Below are 22,778 nucleotides of genomic sequence, written 5' to 3'. Positions count from 1 at the left end.
CCCATGGGAAGAAGCATCCTGTGACCCTCACCTTGCATTTGTCTGGGAAAACAGAGACCCAGGTGACTCACCAGATGTGGGCAGACCTGGAGCCTCCTAGGGTGGGCAGCTCCATCATTTCTGGGTCCAGTAGAGACTTCTCTCTTATTCTACATAAAGGAGCTCAGGCTGTCTCCAGGCCACTGTTAAAAGAGCAAGGTGCCCTGCCTGTGAGATTTGTACCTGTGCTGTTCAGTGGTCACTACCAGAGGGAGTAACTTCCTCTGGGTTCTCCTTGGATCCCTTGTTGACTTAAGACTGTTCAGGCCTGCCTTTCCCTTGAGGAAGCTGGGAGCAGTCATGCCCAGAACTGCAAAGACAGATTTGTAATTTCAGCTTCAAAGGGGAGAGACACCATCCTATCTCCTAGCAGAAAGCAGGCCAGCAGGAAGCCCCTTCTGCTGCTGCCTTCCCTGCTAGGATTGGATGCTGAGGCAGGAGAGTAGAGTTTGCCTGAGGGGAACCCTCCTAATGGAGTCATCCTCCTGTACCAATTGTTCACTGACACAGTTTAGGAAATTTCTTTCCAAAAACTTGACTTTTTAAAAAAAATCATATGAATAAGTAATCAGAATAAATAATTATGACTTGATGTAGCTCCCTGGTAGGGCGCTTGCCTGACATGGGCAAGGCCTCGGGTTCCATGCCAGCACCATGACCCCCACAATAAAATATCAGAGAACTCACTCGTGAAAATGTCCACTAGTTCAGAAACGCCAGGGCATTGTGAGCAGCGTCCTGTGTCAGGTCGCTAACGTGAGTACTCTCAAAGGGAAAGCTTGTGTCCCAGGTGGTTCGCCAGAGCTCCGTGCTTAGACCTGCTCACTCGCATGGGAGAGAACCCTGTGACATCTGCCTGGACTGGGACTGAGATTCTGGGACGCAGGGGTGGGTTCAGCTTCCTTCCTGCTTCCTAACCTGTGGTTTTCAGGTAGGCATTGCCAGTGCTCTGTAAACCTTGGCAGCTCCTAAAAGCAGGCCCCAGCCAGAATCCATCACAGGGCTGCCCTGCACTCCTGCAGGTGGCTGGAAGGTGATTGGGCCCGTGTGAGAAGGCGTGCAGTTTCCTAGTCTAGGTAAATCCAGGACGGAGCTTTGTGAGTGTTGTGGAGTAAAGCGGGCTGTGATAGAGCCGTGTGTCAGCAAGGAGTTCTGTACTTAGTGCAGAGGATGACCGCAGGGGACGTGTGTCCTGCCGTGACGCTGCTGGGCCAGGTGATGTGTGAGTCCCCTCTGTGAATAAAGAAACCACCTTGGCCTGTTGATAGGGCAGAACCCAGGTAGGCGGGCTGGGGAGGAACTAAACTGACTGCAGGGAGAAAGGAGGCGGAGGCAGAGAGAACCCAGGTAGGCGCTGTGACAACCATCTTAGACCTGCCCTGTCCTTGGGGAGCGCCTTCCTGCCACACACAGTGTTGTGCCCAGCATCCCGTCAGACATGTCTGTTTATGTGTGTGCATACGTTCCTGAGGCAGGAGCCTCTGCCAGTTTCTCTCCATCGTACTACCGTATGGCTGTGTTTACATTGCCACCAGCCCTGTGGAATCCTGTCTTTTACCATTTTGGGTCTTTGACAGATGGGAAAGAATCCCTCCTTGCTTTAAGTAGCCTGTCCTTAACAGGGAACAGGGCCGGCCATCTTAACAGGCTTCTTGGTCATTTGGTGCTTTGTCTCTGCCAATTGCTTATGTTCACTGTTTTTCTGGTGAGCTTCTGGCCTGAGGCTAAGAATTTGTTAAGAGGGCTATTAATTAATTCATTTATTTATCTGTTTATTTATTATTTACAACTGACCCTCTGACTCCCTGGCGATGACAGCCCCACAGAACCCTTTTCTTCTTTTCCTTTGTGGTTCAGATGCAACACTGCTGTCTCCATTGCGTGCATGCAGGGAGGTGGGGAGGCGGAGAGTGTTTCTTTGAGTGCTTTGCATTATTGTTCATTTTTTTCTTCTTTTTTTTTCTTTCTTTTTTTTTGTTTCTCGAGACAGGGTTTCTCTGTGTGGCCTTGGCTGTTCTGGAACTCACTCTGTAGACCAGGCTGGCCTCGAACTCACAGAGATCCGCCTGCCTCTGCCTCCCTGTGTGCTGGGATTAAAGGCATGCGCTGCCGCCGCCGCCACCACCACCTGGCAGTGCTTTGTGTTCTTACTGTCGGCTTTTCTGTTTGCTGCAGGAAGGGGGTTGTTTGTATGTTCGCCATGACTTGTTCCTGCTCTGCCTACTAACACTTCCCCTTGAACAATGGAAATGCAGCCTAAATGGTGTTTATATGCATGTATCAGAACCCCTGTTAATGTCATGGTCCACGTCTGAACCAGCTTTGTCCTGATTTTGTGACTGTGGCTAGGATATTAGTAGGCCGACTCTCTCTTTGTCACTTGTCCTTCCTTCTGTCACCTACGTAGACTTAAAATGTGTTCAGATAGAGCTGAGCCAGTGAGATGCTCAGCGGGTCCCAGTGCTGACCACCAAGCCACTTGAGGCCCATGCCCAGGGCCCACATGGTGGAAGGACAGAACTGACCCTGCACACTGTTCTCTCACCTCCACACAATACACTCTCTCACACACACCTTTGTCATGTGTGCACACGCATATACACATGCACACTGACTACAACACACTCACTCACACATACCTTTGTCATGTGTGCACACGCATATACACATACACACTGACTACAACACACTCACACATACACCTTTGTCATGTGTGCACACGCATATACACATGCACACTGACTACAACACACTCACACATACACCTTTGTCATGTGTGCACACGCATAGACACATACACACTGACTACAACACACTCACACACACCTTTGTCATGTGTGCACACGCATAGACACATACACACTGACTACAACACACTCACACACACCTTTGTCATGTGTGCACACGCATAGACACATACACACTGACTACAACACACTCACACACACCTTTGTCATGTGTGCACACGCATAGACACATACACACTGACTACAACACACTCACACACACCTTTGTCATGTGTGCACACGCATAGACACATACACACTGACTACAACACACTCACTCACACACACCTTTGTCATGTGTGCACACGCATAGACACATACACACTGACTACAACACACTCACACACACCTTTGTCATGTGTGCACACGCATATACACATACACACTGACTACAACACACTCACACACATACACCTTTGTCATGTGTGCACATGCATAGACACATACACACTGACTACAATACACTCACACACACCTTTGTCATGTGTGCACACGCATATACACATACACACTGACTACAACACACTCACACACACCTTTGTCATGTGTGCACACGCATAGACACATACACACTGACTACAACACACTCACACACACCTTTGTCATGTGTGCACATGCATAGACACATACACACTGACTACAATACACTCACACACACCTTTGTCATGTGTGCACACGCATAGACACATACAGACTGACTACAACACACTCACTCACACACACCTTTGTCATGTGTGCACACGCATAGACACAAGCACACTGACTACAAAACACTCACACACACCTTTGTCATGGGCGCACACGCATATACACATACACACTGACTACAACACACTCACTCACACACACCTTTGTCATGTGTGCACACGCATATACACATACACACTGACTACAACACACTCACACACACCTTTGTCATGTGTGCACACGCATAGACACATACACACTGACTACAACACACTCACACACACCTTTGTCATGTGTGCACATGCATAGACACATACACACTGACTACAATACACTCACACACACCTTTGTCATGTGTGCACACGCATAGACACATACACACTGACTACAACACACTCACTCACATACACCTTTGTCATGTGTGCACACGCATATACACATACACACTGACTACAACACACTCACACACATACACCTTTGTCATGTGTGCACACGCATATACACATACACACTGACTACAACACACTCACACACACCTTTGTCATGTGTGCACACGCATATACACATACACACTGACTACAACACACTCACACATACACCTTTGTCATGTGTGCACACGCATAGACACATACACACTGACTACAACACACTCACACACACCTTTGTCATGTGTGCACACGCATATACACATACACACTGACTACAACACACTCACACACATACACCTTTGTCATGTGTGCACACGCATATACACATACACACTGACTACAACACACTCACACACACCTTTGTCATGTGTGCACACGCATATACACATACACACTGACTACAACACACTCACACACACCTTTGTCATGTGTGCACACGCATAGACACATACACACTGACTACAACACACTCACACACACCTTTGTCATGTGTGCACACGCATATACACATACACACTGACTACAACACACTCACACACACCTTTGTCATGTGTGCACACGCATATACACATACACACTGACTACAACACACTCACACACACCTTTGTCATGTGTGCACACGCATAGACACATACACACTGACTACAACACACTCACACACACCTTTGTCATGTGTGCACACGCATATACACATACACACTGACTACAATACACTCACACACACCTTTGTCATGTGTGCACACGCATAGACACATACACACTGACAACAACACACTCACACACACCTTTGTCATGTGTGCACACGCATAGACACATACACACTGACTACAACACACTCACACACACCTTTGTCATGTGTGCACACGCATATACACATACACACTGACTACAACACACTCACACACATACACCTTTGTCATGTGTGCACATGCATAGACACATACACACTGACTACAACACACTCACACACACCTTTGTCATGTGTGCACACGCATATACACATACACACTGACTACAACACACTCACACACATACACCTTTGTCATGTGTGCACACGCATAGACACATACACACTGACTACAACACACTCACTCACATACACCTTTGTCATGTGTGCACACGCATATACACATACACACTGACTACAACACACTCACACACACCTTTGTCATGGGCGCACACGCATAGACACATACACACTAACTAAATAAATGTAATAAAAAGTGAGAACTCACTGTTCCGTATTTTGCTTTCCCATAAGGGAAGTGTCTGCCCCATCTTGACTCTGTAACCCAGCCCTCATACCAAAGCCTCCTGCTGCTCCTCACTGGCCGAGTCCCTTGAGTGTTGGGACACCCTGCTTTGACTTTTGTGTTTTTTCAGACTTTGGCATATTCCCACACATACAGAGATATCTCGTGGGCAGGATTCCAGTCTAAACAGGAGTCATTCAGGCTTTGTGGACGTTATCACACACATGGCCCAAGGCTGGCTTTCTAGAGTATTTTTATTGCATTCATGTTTCTGTGTCAGCCCTTCACTCTGGTGTTGAAGCTTCCCTTGTGCTATGTTAGCATTCCAAAGGCTTTGGGTGAGGGGCTGTCAGTGTTTTAAATAATTTAGTTTCTGTGTGATTATTTCAGGGTTGAGCATCCAGGAACCAACAAGTGGCCTCCTTCAACACAGGGAGTGTCAAGAAAGCCCACCAAGTGATGACCCCTCCCCAGGGAGGTCAGGACCACTCCCAGAGGCTATTTAGGCTGCCGCTCAGAGAATGAACACATGGCCTCCAGGTTTTGCATGGTGTCCCCTTCTCTCTCTTCCCCTTGCCATGCTTTCCCGGGCCACCCGGGAGCATTGCATTAAACATGAGCACCTTTATTTGGTCTAATTTGGTCTGATTTGAATTATTTGCATCGGCGGAGAGGCTCGTCCTAAGAAATATTCCTAACAGAAGGAAATAGTTCAGTGAGGGTGTGCCTTGAACTCTGCCCCTGTCTCCTGGTGTACACACATATTCACTCGTCCCTTCCACTTCTCTTCCTCCATTCCTTCCTCCCCTTCCTCCTCCCACCTCTCCCTTCCTCCCCTTCCTGGCTTTTATAAGGTGAGAGTCCTCCACTGTGCCCTTCCCCACCATGCACCATGAACCTCTGAGCCCGTGGCCCAAATTGACCTCTCTTGCTTTTTAAGTTGGCATTCTCAGATCTCCCCCTGACTCCCTCACTCCCCCACCCCCGTGATGGAAGCAGGCTAACACACCATTCCTCCCAGAAGGCGGCAGAGTCTTGTGGCCAGCTAAGAAGCCAGATCCTTGGGTGTGACAGGAACCCAGTCTCTCTTTCTCGGCAGCAGCCACCTGCAGTGCCCAGCTCTGAGCCTCACTTCCCACAAAGCGAGCTGTGGCACATGTGGCAGAACTGGTTTGATGGAAGGTCTCAGGCAGCTGGAGTCTGTCCTTCAGCAGCTGTTGCTCCATTGAGCAGAGAGAAGCCTTGAGGCGGGGAGCTGCAGCAGTCATCTTTTCCCTTCCTCTAAGATGACCCTTCTGGTTCCCTCCCAGCACGTCCTCTGAGCTGTCCCAGTTCTGTGGCTGGAGGACTCTGGGCCTCTGGAGGGAGGGTCACTGGATGGTATAGCACAGCCAAGAAGGAGGGGGGCAGATATGGAACTCCATTGTCTTATTTCAGAGTTCAAATTCTTACCACCCCTTGCATCCAGTCTACCTGGTTTGTTCTGATCCCTCCTATTTCCCAATGAGGACGCTAAAGCCTGGGGGACATGCCCAAAGACTAGAACCTGCACCATTTTTTCTCAAGCATTTGGCTGCCTCTGTCATTGTCCACTTCCAGTCCCTTGCACTGTGTCCTGCTCCATGCCTCCTGTGCCAGTTAGTGTTAACTGTCACCTTCTGGAATCTAGAGTCACCTGCGGGAGGGTTCTCTGAGCTTGGCTGTGATTGCATTAACTGAGGTGGAAAGTCCCGCCCACTCTGGGTGGTGCCATTTCACTGGGCGGTTCCTTCACTGTGCAGCTGGAGAAAGGGAGCTGAGCAGCTGCTCCTGTGCATCCTTTCCTGCCTCCAGCTGTGGACATGATGTGAGCAGCTGTTTCAAACTACCATCGCCTTGACTACCCCACCATGTTGAACTAAACCGTGAACTGTGGCCCATAACAAACCCATTCTCCCTTATATTGCTCTAGTCTGTGATTGATCACAGAAAGAGAAACTGAGATACTCCCATATCACTGGGACACTCACACATCACTAAGATACTTCCACATCACTGGGATACTCACACATCACTGAGATACTCCCACATCACTGGGATACTCCCACATCACTGAGATACTTGCACATCACTGAGATACTTACACATCACTGGGACACTCCCACATCACTGAGATACTTCAAAATTACTGGAACACTCCCACATCACTGGGATACTATCACATCACTGGGACACTCCCAAATAACTGGGATACTCACACATAACTGAAATCCTCACACATCACTGGAAATTTCCCACAACACTGGGACACTCCCAAATCACTGGAACACTCCAACATCACTGGGATACTCCCACATCACTGGAACACTCCCTTATCACTGGGACACTCCCACTTCTTGGAACCCTCCCACATCACTGGTATACTTTACATCACTGGGACGCTCCTATATCACTGGGACACTCCCACATCCCTAGGAAACTCTCACATGACTGGAACAGTCCCACATCATTGGGATACTCCCACATTAATGGGACCCTCCAACATCACTGGAACACTCCCACATCACTGGGATACTATCACATCACTGGGACACTCCCAAATAACTGGGATACTCACACATAACTGAAATCCTCACACATCACTGGAAATTTCCCACAACACTGGGACACTCCCAAATCACTGGAACACTCCAACATCACTGGGATACTCCCACATCACTGGAACACTCCCTTATCACTGGGACACTCCCACTTCTTGGAACCCTCCCACATCACTGGTATACTTTACATCACTGGGACGCTCCTATATCACTGGGACACTCCCACATCCCTAGGAAACTCTCACATGACTGGAACAGTCCCACATCATTGGGATACTCCCACATTAATGGGACCCTCCAACATCACTGGAACACTCCCACATCACTGAGATACTCCCGCATCACTGAGATATTCCCACATCTCTGAGATACTCCCACATCACTGAGATACTCCCACATCACTGAAATACTCCCGCATCACTGAGACATTCCCCCATCACTGGAACACTCCCACATCACTGGGAACTCCCACATCACAAGGACACTCCCACATCAATAAGATGCTTCCACATCACTGAAATAATCCCACATCACTGAGAAACGTCCATATGAATGGGATACTCCCACATCACTGGGACACTCCCACACAACTGGGACACTCCCACATCACTGGAAAACTCCCACATCACTGGAATACTCCCACATCGCTGAGATACTCCCACATCGCTGGGAACTCCAATATCACTGGGATACTCCCACTTCACTGGAACACTCCCACATCACTGAGATACTCCCACATCGCTGGGAACTCCAATATCACTGGGATACTCCCACTTCACTGGAACACTCCCACATCACTGGGACACTCCCACATCACTTAGATACTTCCACATCACTAAAATACTGCCACATCACTGAGATACTTCCATATCACTGGGATACTCACACATCATTGAGATATTCCCACATCACTGGAACACTCCCACATCACTGGGACACTCCCACATAACTGGGATACTCCCACATCACTAAGCTACTCACACATCACTGGGATATTCCAACATCACTGAGATACTCCCACATCAGTGAGATACTCCGACATCATTAAGATACTCACACATCACTGGAACACTCCCACATCACTGGGTCACTCCCACATCACTGGTATACTCCCACATCACTGGGATACTCCCACATCACTGGTATACTCCCACTTCACTGAGATACTCCCACATCACTGGAACACTCCCGCATCACTGGGCCACTACCACATAACTAAGATACTCAACATCACTGGGATACTCCCACATTACTGGGATACTCCCTCATCACTAGAACACTCCCACATCACTGGGACACTCACACATCACTGAGATACTCCCACATCACTGAGATACTCCCACATCACTGAAATACTCCCAAATCAGTGGGATACTTTCCCATCACTAAGATAATTACACATCACTGGGATACTCCCACATCACTGAGATACTCCCACATCATTCGGACACTCCCACATCACTGAAACAATCTCACATCACTGGGACACTCACACATCACTGAGATACTCCTACATCACTGAGATACTCCCACATCAGTGAGATACTCCCACATCACAGGGACACTCACACATCACTGAGATACTCCCACATCACTAGAACACCCCCATATCAGTAGAACACTCCCACATCACTGGAAAACTCCCACATCACTGGGATACTTCCACATCACTGGGATACTCCCATATCACGGGGATACTCCGACATCACCGAGATATTCAAACATCACTGGAACACTCCCACATAACTGGAATACTCCCACATCACTGGAACACTCCCACATAACTGGAATACTCCCACATCACTGGAACACTCCTAAATCACTGGGATACTCCTACATCCCTGGGATACTGCCACATCACTGATATACTCCCACATCACATTGACACTGCCATATCACTTGAACAATCTCCCATCACTGCAATACTCCCACTTCACTGAGATAGTCCCACATCACTGAGCTACTCCCACATCACTAATATATTCCCACATTACTGAGATACTGCCACATCACTTAGATACTCCCACATCACTGGGATACTCCCACATCACTGAGATACTCCCACATCCCCGGGACACTCTCATATCACTGCAACACTCCCACATCACTAGATACTCCCATTTAACTAACATAGTCCCACATCACTGCGACACTCCCACATCATTTGAACACTCCCACATCACTGAGATACTCGTACATCACTAAGATACTCCCACATCACTGGAACACTCCCACGTCACTGCAACACTCCCACATCTCTGGAACACTCCCACATCACTGGGATAATCACACATCACTGGGATACTTCCACATCACTGGGATACTCCCATATCACGGGGATACTCCGACATCACTGAGATATTCAAACATCACTGGAACACTCCCACATAACTGGAATACTCCCACATCACTGACATACTCCCACATCACTGGGATACTCCCACATCACTGGGATACTCGCATATCACTGAGATACTTTCACATCACTGGAACCCTCCCTCATCACTGGGACACTCCCACATCAGTGCAACACTCCCACATTACTGGGATACTCCCACGTTAGTGAAATACTCCTACATCACTGAGATACTCCCACATCACTAAGCTACTCACACATCACTGGGACACTCCCACATCACTGGGACACTCCCACATCACTGGGACACTCCCACATCACTGGGACACTCCCACATCACTGAGATACTCCCACATTTCTGGAACATTCCCACATCACTGAAACACTCCCCTATCACTGGGACACTCCCACATCATTAGGATACTCCAACATCACTGAGAGACTACCACACCACTGAGATACTCCCACATCACTAGCACAATCCAACTTCACTGGAACACTCCCACATCACTAGGATACTCCCACATCACTGAGATACTCCAACATCACTGGAAAACTCCCACATGACTGGAACAATCTCACACCACTGGGATACTCCCACATAACTGAGATACTCCCACATCAAACGGATACTATCACATCACTGAGATACTCCCACATCACTGGGATACTCCCACATCATTGACACACTCCCACATCACTGGGACACTGACACATCACTGGAACACTCTCACATCACTGAAACACTCCCACTTCAGTTGGGCACACCTAATTCACTGAGATACGCGCACATCACTAACATATTCCCTCATCACTGGGACACCCCCACATCACTGGGACACTCGCATATCACTAGGACACTCCCACATTACTTGGACACTCCCATATCACTGGGATACTCCCACATTACTGGAACACTCCCACATCACTAAGATACTCCCACATCACTGACATACTCTCACATCACTGGAACACTCCCACATATATGGAAAACTCCCACTTCACTGGGATAATCACACATCATTAAAACACTCCAACATCACTGAATAAATCTCATATCAATGGGATACTCCCACATCACTGAGCTACTCCCACATCACTGAGATACTTCCACATCAGTGAGATACTTCCACTTCACTGGGACGCTACCACATCACTGGGACACTCCCACATTACTTGGACAGTCCCATATCACTAAGATACTCTCACATCACTGACATACTCCCACATCACTGAGATACTCCCACATCAGTAGGATACTCCCACATCACTAACATACTCCCACATCTCTAGAACACTCCCACATCACTGGGATAATCACACATCACTGGGACAACCCACATCACTGGTAACTCCGACATCACTTAGATACTCCCACATCACTGGGATACTCCAACATCACTGAGATACTCACACATCACTGGAACACTCTCACATCACTGAGATGTTCCCACATCAGTGAGATGCTCCCACATTCCTGAGATACTCCCACATAACTGGAACACTCCCACAACACTGGAACACCCCCATATCAGTGGAACACTCCCACATCACTGGGATACTCCCACATCACTGGGACACTCCCACATCACTGGGACACTCCACATTACTTGGACAGTCCCATATCGCTGGGATACTCCCACATCACTGGAACAATCCCACATAACTAAGATACTCTCACATCACTGACATACTCCCACATCAGTAGGATACTCCAACATCACTGGGATACTCCCACATCACTGGAACACCCCCATATCAGTGGAACACTCCCACATCACTGGGATACTCCCACATCACTGGAACACTCCCACATCACTGGAACACTCCCACATTACTTGGACAGTCCCATATCACTGGGATACTCCCACATCAGTAAGATACTCTCACATCACTGACATACTTATACATCACTGGGATACTCACATATCAGTAGGATACTCCCATATCACTGGGATACTCCCACATCACTGGAACAATCCCACATAACTAAGATACTCTCACATCACTGACATACTCCCACATCAGTAGGATACTCCAACATCACTGGGATACTCCCACATCACTGGAACACCCCCATATCAGTGGAACACTCCCACATCACTGGGATACTCCCACATCACTGGAACACTCCCACATCACTGGAACACTCCCACATTACTTGGACAGTCCCATATCACTGGGATACTCCCACATCAGTAAGATACTCTCACATCACTGACATACTTATACATCACTGGGATACTCACATATCAGTAGGATACTCCCATATCACTGGGATACTCCCACATCACTGGGACACTCCCACATCACGTAGATACTTCCACATCACTAAAATACTCCCACATCACTGAGATAGTCCCACATCACTAATATATTCCCACATCACTGAGATACTCCCACATCACTGAGATACTCCTACATCACTGGGATACTCCTACATCACTGAGATACTCCCACATCCCTGGGACACTCCCATATCACTGGGACACTCTCACATCACTGCAACACTCCCACATCACTAAGATACTCCCACTTCACTGACATACTCCCACATCACTGGGATATTCCCATATCACTAGGATACTCCCACATCACTTGGATACTCCCACATCACAGAAATACTCCCACATCCCTGGGATACTCCCATAACACTGGGATACTCCAACATCACTGAGATACTCCCACATCAGTGAGATACTCCAACATCACTGTGATACTCACACATCACTGGAACGCTCCCACATCACAGGGACACTCCCACATCAGTGAGATACTTCCACATCACTATGATACTTCCACATCACTGGGATACTCCCACATCACTGAGATACTCCCACATCACTGAGATACTCCTACATCACTGAAATACTCCCAAATCACTGGGATACTTTCACATCACTGGGATACTCCCACATCACTGGGATACTCCCACATCATTGGGACACTTCCACATCACTGAAACAATCTCTCATCACTGGGAAACTCCCACTTCACTGAGATACTCCCACATACCTGATATACTCCCACATCAGTGAGATACTCCCACATCACTGGGACACTCCCACATCACTGAGATACTCCCACATCACTGGAACACCCCCATATCAGTGGAACACTCCCACATCACTGGGATACTCCCACATCACGGGGATACTCCCACATTACTGAGATATTCCCACATAACTGGAACACTCCTACATCACTGGGATACTCCCACATCCCTAGGAAACTCCCACATCACTGATATACTCCCACATCATGAGACACTCCCACATCACTGAGATACTCCCACATCACTAATATATTCCCACATCACTGAGATACTCCCACATCACTGAGATACTCCCACATCCCTGGGACACTCCCATATCACTGGGATACTCTCACATCACTGCAACACCTCCACGTCAATAATATACTCCCACATCACTGAGATACTCCCACATCACTGAGATACTCCCACATCACTGAGATACTTCCACATCACTGGAACACTCCCACATCACTGAGATACTCCCACATCACTGAGATACTCCCACATTACTGGGACACTCTCACATCACTGGGATAGTCCCACTTCACTGAGATACTCCCACATCACTGAGATACTCCCACATCACTGGAACACTCCCACATCACTGAGATACTCCCATATTACACTTCATGGCCACGGGCTCCCTAAAGGGTGGCCGTTCCCCTTTGCTGCCACAGAATGCTATTTTTCTCCGACAGCAAGATTTTTCTTGTCCATGTGTTTTCTTTGTTTCCTCCTCTGGGTGGCAGTTCAGAGTCTTCATCTGTTCAGCTTCTGTTTGTTTATTCTAGGAGATCTGCATCTGACTCCAGGGCCAGGATAGACACCCTCTAAAGTCTGTAGGGGACGTTTATGTTCCCTGTCTGTTTGTAACACCTCAGAATATAGTCGCTTGCCCATGTCACTGAACAAATATGTACGAGCACACTTTACCCATCCCCTCCCCTCTAATTCCAGATTCAGACTGAGTGAACACTAGCCTGCCTTCCTATTTACTGTAGGATTCTGGGTCTGTCTGGGGCATTGGTCACCCTGGGGCATAAAGCATTCCTCTGGCTGATCCCTTGAGGGCAGATGGGATCTGGCTCAGCATTCTGGACAGCTTCCATCTGTTTACTAAGCCTGGTTCCCTCTGGACTTCCTGCAGCAGTGGGCCTGATGGTAGAGCCACCCTCCTGTCTCCTGCAGATGGTCCCCTGCTCCAGGAAGTAGGCTCAGCCAGTGCAGGCTGCTGAGTGCACTGTTAATGGCAGGGAAGTGACAGATGTGTTCGCCTTGCCTATCCATGCTTCCTAACTCCCACATGGAAGACTGAGACTCAGGATGGCCCAGCCGGTGTGTTGATCATACAGGGCCACCCTGACCTGGCACTTACAGGCACTGGCGATGGGTAACAGGCAGTTGGGTGAGGGCCATCTAGTATTAGGCTGAAACACTTGAACTCACCGATACCCAGTATTTTCGCTGAAATGTGAGTGTGTCTGATGAGGTTTCTTAGAGATCGTCGTGTAATCGAGCTTTTGGGACCTAGCAAGGTAGAGACCATCAGTTATGGAAAGTCGGGCAGGTTTTGTAGACATACAGCAGGGGAGGGTTGAGCTTGTCTCAGGGAGGAGTGTGCAAGCATCTTTTTCAGTGCAGTGGACATTGGTGAGCAGAACAGTTCCTGCCCGTGTTCTCTTCCCGTGGACCTAGCGCCAAGGCCCCATCCCATGGCCTCCCGCGTGCTAATTAAGTCAAGCCACAAGGTTTTCCTATAATTGCAGATTGATGCCTCAGAGTCAGTCACTAGAACATGCTAGGGACATTACATCGGAAAACCTGGGCAGAGCTGAGACGACCTCAGCCAGGAAGTGTGTTTTTATTTCCCCCTGGAATTGGAGAACACAGGTACAGATGGTTGAGCCTGTGGTTTGGTAATAAATGAGTCCTTACTTATGACAAGACTTGGGTCTTGACAAGGGATAGTGGCAGGGATGTTTCCAGACCCAGGACAGTGGCTCTAGTGGAGCGGAGGCCAGGAGTTGGGCCCGGGTGTGATGGTACACATTGCCCCATTTTAGTATTGACTTCCATCTCTGCCTTGAACTGGAAAGAGGGACTTTGCCCCCTCTGCCTGAACCAGCCACCAATGTTGTGTTCAGAACAGCAATCCAGAACTGATCCTAGGACTTACCAAGTCTTATTTTATTTTATTTTTAGCATCATCCAAAGATGATGGCAGAGCCAAGGGGCATGTGGCTGGCTACCACTGTCAGGGACTAATTGTGCCACTGTGCCCGACTGGAAAGCTGTGTGCCAGCATGGGCACTTAGAACGTTTAGGAGGATGTGCATAGGTTACTTTCAGATGCTACCACAGTCTACATAAGGTACCTGGGAGCCAGAGGGTTTAGATTCTGGAACCATTTCCTTACAGATACTGAGGGACGATTGCACAGGGCAGGCATCTTCTAGTCCTCCTGTAACGCCCTTCACAGTGCCTGGCACTCAGGGGCATCAAGGATGTAACTGACCAGCCACAGGCCAGGCTCCAATGGGACTCAATGGGCAAAGCTCAGTGGCCTGGGGCCAGAGCCAGGGAAGGTGCCAGTGCTGCTGCATGCTGGGATGGGACATGGAGACAGCATTCACCCCCAGAGATGCCGTTTAGAAGGTTTGGAGGTGTACCCTGAAACCAAAGTTCTTGGTTAGGACATGGAGACAGTATTCACCCCCAGAGCTGCAGTTTAGAAGGATTTGGAGGTGTACCCCGAAGCCAAAGCTCTTGGTTAGGCTTTGTTATTATGATTGCTGGGACCCATGAACCTTGCTTCTGTATAAATTCATGTGTGCATGCGTGTAGAAGGAGACTGCTGCCCACATCACATGTGTGCATGTGCGTGTGCGTGCATGAATGAAGCAGGATGGATATGTTAATGGATAGACGTCGGGGCTCTGCAGTAGCTGCTCTGACCATGTGGGCTCTAAGTTATAGATCAACCTATAGACAGAACAGAATGCCAGACTCTGGCAGCTTAAGCAACAGAACCTTCTCTTTATTTGGAAGTTGGAAGTCTGAGGTGAAGGCACCAGCAGGTTAGTTCCTCGTGAGGCCTCTCTGGTGGCTGTGTAACAGGCTGCTTTCTGTTCCCCGTATCCTCAGACCGTCCATCTAGTGACCTTTGTGTGCCCTAGCATTTTCTGTCTTGTGGAGATATCAGGTTGAATCCAGACCCACTTAGTGACCCTGTTTCAATCCCCCCCTTTTCTAAGGCAGCAGACACTCAGGCTGCAGCCCTCGTGGTGGGGGCTTCAGTGCCGGATCGGAAACTGTGTACGAGCCGTGCGTATAATTGCTCCAACAAGATACACAGTAGCCACAGCTTAGGGAACGAGGATTCATTCTGGCTCATGGCTTCAGGGGACACAATCCACATGACAAGTGAGGAGTGGCAGCAGAAGTGGGCTCGTCTGTGGTGGCAGAAACGTGGCAGTGGCTTCTCAGGTCTCAGGTCAGAGAGCAGAAAGCTCTGGCTAGAATAAGAAATGGCTATAGCCTCCAAGGCCCACCCCCAGGGATGCACAGGTTCTCGCAAAGAAAACCACCTGTCCCCAAACAGTGCTGGCAGCTGGGGACCAGGTGTTCAAACATGAGGCCTGCGGATGACCTTGCACGAGGCAAACTGCACTTGGGGACAGAGGGACAAGGATTCAGCTCAACCATGATAGTGACCTGAGCTCTCCAAGGGCCAAGTCAGAATACCTGCAGGACTTTATTAGGAAACAGTATTAGTTCCGGAATAAATAGCAAGTGCAAGTGCGTGTATGTGCTTATGGTGTGTGTGTGTTGGGGGGCGGGGCAGTACATGTGAGTGCAGTTGCCCACAGAAGCCAGAAGAGGGCATCAGATCCCCTAGAGCTGTTGTTGTGGAGCTGTTATCTGCTCCATGTGAGGGCTGGGAGCTCCCGTGCTCAGTAAGAGCAGCACGTGCCTTGAACCTCTGAGCTGTTTCTCCAGCCCCCAACAGCCTCAGCATCTTTTTAAAAATATATATTTCTTTTATTTATGTGTGTAAATGTTTTGCCTACACGTATATATGTGTGCTTGTGTGTGTGTGTGTGTGTGTGTGTGCATATGGTGTGTGCCTAGGGAAGCCAAAAGAGGTCATCAGATTCCCCAAAACTGGAGTTGTAGGCAGTTGTGAGCTGCAGTGGGTCTGGAATTGAACCTAGATCCTCTGCAAAAGCAAGCTCTCTTATCCTCTGAGCCATCTCTCCAGCTCCTCTCTGCCTCTCAGCCACAGCCTCCTATTGTCCCCTCTCCTGTCCCTGAAGTGCTGTCCCCCTTGGAACCAGCCACATCTGGATGGTCACACTGGGGCTTCTCCAGCACATCAGGACATGGCCTACATGCCACAGAACGCCCGCGAGTGTCTCTGACCTGCTGCTCTGCCTCCAGAGCCTCCTCAGCTCCGCTTCTGGCATGGCAGGGCCATTCTGCCCTCTTGCTATTGCTCCACTGCGGTGGGTGCCGTCTGGGTTCCTAGACTATTCTTCCTCCCCACACACTGCTGCTGAGTCCCGAATGGGTTCTCAGGCAGGCCTTCATAGCCCTCACCAGCAGCACACCGTCCTCCACTTTGAGCTTAGCAGTCCTGTGGCACGGGTCACCCCTTAAGACACCATCACGAGCTTTTGTTGAAGTGTCAGCACCCAGCACCTAGGACAGCACCTGGGTCTTGAATAGATGCCTCACTGATGATAAATGTCCTCCTGTGGACAGTGAGCCCAAGGTGTCAACGGCCGAGAGCACAGAACCCTCTCCCGAGGCTCAGCTGAGCCCTGAGCTGGGGAAAGCCTGCAGTCCTTGCTTCTTACTCAGGACACAGCTGGGAAGAAGCGCCTGCTAAGCCAAGTGTCTGGTCAGCCCTGCAGTTTGATAAGAGATTCCTAGCTGGAGGGTCACTGTCAGTTCTAGGCCCCACCTCCTCCCCACCATTATCTCCCACTTTCCCAACTTCCCCTAAATGCCTGCTTCTATTCTCCTTGTGACTCAAACATTTCCTTGTCAGTGTTTTGGTTTTCTTGTTTGATTGTTTGTTTGTCTTTTTATGTTTTTTTGTTTTTCTTAGAGTTAATGGCATTGATGTCTGGCAGTGACAGCTACCTATCTTTGTGGTTTGTTTGCTGTTTCTAACTGGTTTCCTAAGTGGACAGGAGTTAGGAGCTTAGGGAATGGGGCTCTCTTCTCTCTTCTGCCATCCCCTCGGCTGTCAGTCCTTCCTTCAGCTGAGGGATATTTGCCTTGTGGAGACACAAGCCTGGCTTGTGTCTTCCAGTCGTTAGGTCTAGTTTTCCCTGGCTCTCCTGGCTTTATCTACCACCACTCTCCCCAGCCCCGTTCACAGGCTTTCCCTGCAGTGTTTGCCTCCCAGTGCTTTGCTGGCTCTCCAGTGTGTGCCTGACAGGGGCGGTTGCAGGCCATAGCTAGGCAGGTTCTGGAGTCGTCCCTGCTTTATGCAGTCTTGAGCCAGCCATTCTCTCGTCCCTAGAGTGGGATCAAAGTTGCAGAGCCCTGACAATCCAGAGACCGGCACCAAGGTGGGGAGCAGGAGAAACAGTACATGCTGCCCGCTGGGTGCTTTGTGGGCATTTACACCCGCAGCCGCCACACCCACTGCTCCCGACTCCAGTTCCAGGGATCCTGTCCCATGGGCCCCAGCAAGGACATGACTGGATCCTAGCCAGCAGAGTGAGCTGCAGTGATATTTTAGCACGGGCCCCAGGCTGCTTATTCATCCAGTCACTCAACCCTAAGCAAGAATGTGTTCATACTTTCCATCGTCCCCCGGCCAGCCAGTTTCCATATCAGCCCGGCCTCAGGAAGGTAGAAGGACACACTGTCATTCTTTCCATTCATGCTGACCCTGCTTGCTGTCAGGCCTGCGTGCCAGCAGAGCTAGCTACAGGAAGTCACAACTGTTGACCCTGCCGAGCAGCCTCGCCTCTGTACACTTGATGACAGATAAGACGGCTTGACTCTCCTTCTCCACAAGAGCACAACGCCAGCCACTCCTTTCTCCTTGGCAGTCCTCGGCCACTATCTTTTAAGATGCAAAGGTAATTGTGGTTGTAGACATTTGGGGTCTGTCAGAGCTGGTGTGACATCGTCCCCTCAAACCCTGACGCCCTGGTGGTGTGGTGATTGTCAGAATGACAGCCGATGCCGTGTGCTCCTTTCTGAAATGACAGTTCCAGTGTTCAGGCTCACGACAACCAGCAGCCTCAGTGGACGAAGCCAGTGCATCATGGTCCTGTCAGCCTCTGGTTCGATTGTAAGGCATCATGGCAGAGTTGGTGCTGAGGGCTTGGTAAATGTACGCATGGAATCCGGTGCCGTGAGAACTGGGATGGACTCTGGGCAGTTTACCCAGTGGTCTCAGAGTCTGGCTGTGTGTCAGAATCACATAAAGAGCTCATGCAAAATTCAGATGCTGTCAAACCTGTGGAGTCTATGTCTTTCATCACAGTGTGAATGTGTGCGTGCGTGAGTGAGAGGGAGATTATGTGTGTGCTTTTGTGTGCACTTGTGTGTGTACGTGTGGAGGGCAGAGGTCAACCTTAGGCGTCATTCTATAGATGCCATACACTTTTTCTGGTTTTAAGATGGTGTCTCTCACTTGTAAATCACAAGGCTGGCCAGCCAGCGTTTCTCAGTGTAGCCTTGGCTGTCCTGGAATTCACTCTGTAAACCAGGCTAGCCTCGAACTCAGAGATCTGCCTCCCGAGTGCTGGGATTAAAGGCATGCACCACCACCACCCAGTGGTATTTTAGTTTGTTTTTTAGACATGGACTCTGAGGACCAAACTCATACTTTCAAGGCAAGCATTTTATTAACTAAACAATCTTTTGACCCCAGCCATTGCTTTTTTAACAGACTCTCCATGTGGGGCCAAAACAACAGGCCAAAAATCCCTTCAGGGACCCATCACTAAATATAATTATTTTTAAATCCACTAATTACTTGTTACTCGATGAGGAAGCAGCACTTCTGCTAACTCTTTGTAACCGACTTGGAGTCCTCGCAGAGCTCGTGCAGCCCAAGGAGGCATTTCTTCTCAGATGAAGGTGCAGAGGTTAAGGGTACCCCACTACCACCTTAGGATGGGTTCTCTGTGGGGCCCCCTGAAGCCTTCTCCACAGAAGGGTACCTGTGAGGCCAGAGTCGATGCCAACACTCAACCTTAGGTTAGAACCTCGCCCTCCATCCGCTGCCTGTGGTGACTGCATGCCTAGGAGAGGAGACGTCATTTGCTCTCCCTGGGGTACCTGGCTGATGGCTGCTCAGTGAGAGACTGACTGGCCTGTGGTCTACGGCCATTCTTGATTTCCTCTTACACAGCCCACATGACAAGCTGACATCCAGAACAAGCTAATGTCTGTCTCCTGTCCCAACTCTTCCTGAAGGTTCTGACTGAACATTGAGCTCACTGCTCAACCAGATAGTGGAATGTGGTTTCCAGATCGTGCCCAACCCCACTTTGCAGTTCCCACAAAGTCCAGTATGATTTCATTTACTTATTCAAATGATATGTTTCGGGTACATGTTGGGCAGCATGGGGGGGTGTCCTGGCAGCTCGAGGTCAGAGTGGTGCAAGGTTTACGTTTCCACAGCACTTGTCTCAGGCTCTCAGGTCTCGGCATGCTTTCTGGCTGTCGCCCGACTCTGCCCCTGACACCCGTGTTTCCTCACCCCTGTCGTGTCACTTGGGGACTCGTGTGGCTCTCTGTGGGGCTCCAGGCCTGCTGTCCTTGCTGTCCCCTAGCAGGCTTTCGTATCTTGGACATTTCTCAGGTACTTCAGTTGCCTCTGGAGGCTGCCCGGAGCCACAGTCCCCAACACAGCGCTGCTGGAAGGAGCAGCTCAGGGAAGGGGCAGCCCCAGCGTGGGGTGGTATAGGGGTGAGCCTGGCTCTAGGCCTGGCTACTGCACTTTCCTGACAGAGAGCACCAGCCCCATCCTATTTTAATTCCTAAGTTAACTGAAACCTGTGAGTCAGCGAGTAGGGCTTACGTGTGTGTAGCTAAACAAATACACAAACACTCTACGGGACTGGGGCAGCCATGGCTCTGAGCAGGAAGGACCATGAGGGTGTGCCTGTTTCACACGTCAGTCACCACTTAAACCAACCTGTGGGTCACAACCCCTTTGGGGGATTGAACAACCAACCCTTCCACAGCAGCGGGCTGTCAGCCTACATATCAGATATTTGTGTTACAATTTTTTGTTTCTTGTTTGTTTTTGTTTTCTGAGACAGGTTTCTCTGTTTAATCCTGGTTGTCCTAGAACCCATTCTATAGACCAGGCTGGCCTCGAATTTACAGAGATCCGCCTGCCTCTGCCTCCCAAGTGCTGGGATTAAAGGCGTGCGCCACCACCACCTGCCTTGTATTACAATTCTTAACAACAAAATCAGAGCTATAAAGTAGCAATGAAATAATTTCATGTTCGGGGATCACCATAACATGAGGAACTGTATTAAAGGGTCCCAGCATTAGGAAGGTTGAGAACCACTGACTTAAACTATGTCACATCCTGCTTTGCCTGCTGTAGGACCTGCCTTTCTTGAGTGACATTTCTGTAAGTCTTTCTGTGTGCGTTATGTGTGTTCCCACAGTCCTGAGTGTGGGCATCTCCTGGGGCTCTGTCCTTCACGTTGTACATTCTGCGTTGGCTCGTGCGAAGATCTGAGGCCAAACTGCCCTCAGCACAGCGTCCTCTCAGCCTCCTGAACTGACATCTGAACCACATGTCTTCTTCCTCTGTTGTGGGCTTGCACACATACACACACACACAGACACACACACACATGCATGCACGCACACACACACACACAGACACACACACATGCACGCATGCACACACACACATGCACACACACACACACACACATGCACACACACACACACACACATGCACGCACACACACACCAAAACAGGAAAGAACGGAAAGTAAATTATGTAGTTTCTCAATAATGTGTTTCCTTGGTTGTTTTTCTTTATTTTGTTGCTGTATTTCACTGTGTAGTCCAGGCTGGCCTCAAACATCCTATGATCCTCCTGCCTCAGCCTGCATGCTGGGATTATGGGGGTAAACCACCACACACCTCCTCTTGAAAACATCTTAAAGTGCATGTATGTGTTCCCCTTGCAGTCTTTAAGGCAGCTGTCTATTTGCTGATGGATACTGATTTCCGGGGGTGGGGGTGGGACTGGAGGTGCTTACTTGTTTCTGCTTTGTTTGACTGACAGAGCCTGAGGTCCAGTCCCTGGCAGGTCTGCGCCTAAGGCATCTCTCCACCTTGTGTCTAGCTCCTTCAGCCATGGGGAACTTCTTCAGGTGTTCCTATGTTCTTCCTTATTTCTTCGGTGGGATTCTGGAGATGCTGGGCCTCCTGAAGAAATGCTCCCCATCTCTGACACGTGTTTTCTCTCTGCGTGCTTTTGCCACCCTGGTAATTTGAGCCATTTTCTAGCGGTTGGGAAAGCAGCGTGTGCTGTGCCAGCCGCACAGGTTGTACCAGCCACAGCCACAGCAGAGGGTACAAGTGGGAGTGACTGCAGGCTGAA

The 22,778-nt window shown here is 49.4% G+C and overlaps 1 protein-coding gene across 2 annotated transcripts in view; it reads left to right on the top strand.

The window, feature by feature from the left end:
* The window catches only part of Rcan1 (regulator of calcineurin 1), an 89,422-nt gene that overhangs the window by 10,848 nt on the left and 55,796 nt on the right, over nucleotides 1-22,778 (top strand). The window contains exon 1 of one of the 2 annotated variants that reach the window (XM_075960470.1): nucleotides 19,188-19,266. The exons of the other annotated variant lie outside the window; for it this stretch is intronic. The gene's annotated coding sequence lies outside the window, so the exon portion shown is untranslated. Of the gene's footprint in view, nucleotides 1-19,187; nucleotides 19,267-22,778 lie in introns of those variants that run through there. 2 annotated transcript variants of the gene reach the window in all.

This window comes from Microtus pennsylvanicus, chromosome 1 (genome assembly GCF_037038515.1).
Source record: "Microtus pennsylvanicus isolate mMicPen1 chromosome 1, mMicPen1.hap1, whole genome shotgun sequence".
In the NCBI taxonomy this organism is placed as follows: Eukaryota; Metazoa; Chordata; class Mammalia; order Rodentia; family Cricetidae; genus Microtus; species Microtus pennsylvanicus.
Note: the sequence above shows the minus strand (reverse complement) of the source record. Positions and strands in the feature narration are given on the sequence as shown.